This window comes from Ursus maritimus, unplaced genomic scaffold, assembly GCF_017311325.1.
Source record: "Ursus maritimus isolate PB19 unplaced genomic scaffold, ASM1731132v1 scaffold_29, whole genome shotgun sequence".
NCBI classification, from domain to species: Eukaryota; Metazoa; Chordata; class Mammalia; order Carnivora; family Ursidae; genus Ursus; species Ursus maritimus.
In genome coordinates, this window is record NW_024425452.1 from 24,779,753 (window position 1) to 24,780,808 (window position 1,056).

At 31.9% G+C, this 1,056-nt stretch overlaps 1 protein-coding gene across 1 annotated transcript in view; it reads left to right on the top strand.

Annotated features, from left to right (window-relative positions):
- Window positions 1-1,056, top strand: part of RIMS1 (regulating synaptic membrane exocytosis 1) — a 466,474-nt gene that overhangs the window by 278,835 nt on the left and 186,583 nt on the right. The window lies entirely within an intron of this gene.

The window sequence follows — 1,056 nt, forward strand, 5'->3', positions numbered from 1 at the left end:
ATATATATATATATATATATATATAAATATATATAACATATATATAACATATATATATACTGTACAATAAATATAAATATATTTATATATATTTATATATATTTATTGTATAGTATTTAAGTGCCACTCTCCTTAATATGTATCATATGGAACTTAGAAATTCAATACAGTGTTATTACTTCCAAGTGTACTTGTAAGAGATTTGTGTTTTGAAATCAGATTTTTTTTTTTTTTTTTTTTTGCATCAGTTGCTAAGACTGTGGAGAAAAAAAACCCATAATTTCCAGGGTACTGTATGTGATTAATATATCAACATTAACAGTATTGTCACTTGATTGTAATAAGTTTTATCTGTACTTTCTGGCTTTTCTGTTAGTACTGAAGTTTAATTAGAAAATAAAAATTTGGGGACGCCTGAGTGGCTCCGTCATTAAGCATCTGCCTTCAGCTCAGGGCATGATCCCAGGGTCCTGAGATCGAGCCCTGCATCAGGCTCCCTGCTCCACTGGGAGCCTTCTTCTTCCTCTCCCACTCCCCCTGCTTGTGTTCCCTCTCTCGCTGGCTGTCTCTCCCTCTGTCAAATGAATAAATAAAATCTTTAAAGAAAAGAAAAGAAAAATTTGGTGAAGTGGAAGTGTTAGGTTGGTGATTTAGGAATTTATTTACAGACAAGTCAGCCTTGGTATATACTCCTGTGTCTGTTTCTATAAATGGTTGATTCTCTTATAATGCTGTTTATCCTGGTCACTTCTCCAATTTGTTTTGAAGCATATGAATATGCTTTAGGAAGTGTGAGATACATGCATATACCTTATTTTTACATTTTACAACATCCTCTGTATTAAAATCCAGAAAGTAATGTTTACTTGCAGAGTAATATGCTTAAATTAAAATACATATACCTGTTTGTTTTAATGAAAGGACTATATTATGATAGAGGAAAAATACAACTCCTTTATTTTCCCCATAAAGTAGGAATTTGCATTCCATCTGAAAGAAAGTATAGCTCTTCACAGTCTGGAAATGTGCCAGGTCACATATAGTAGGAAAAAATTA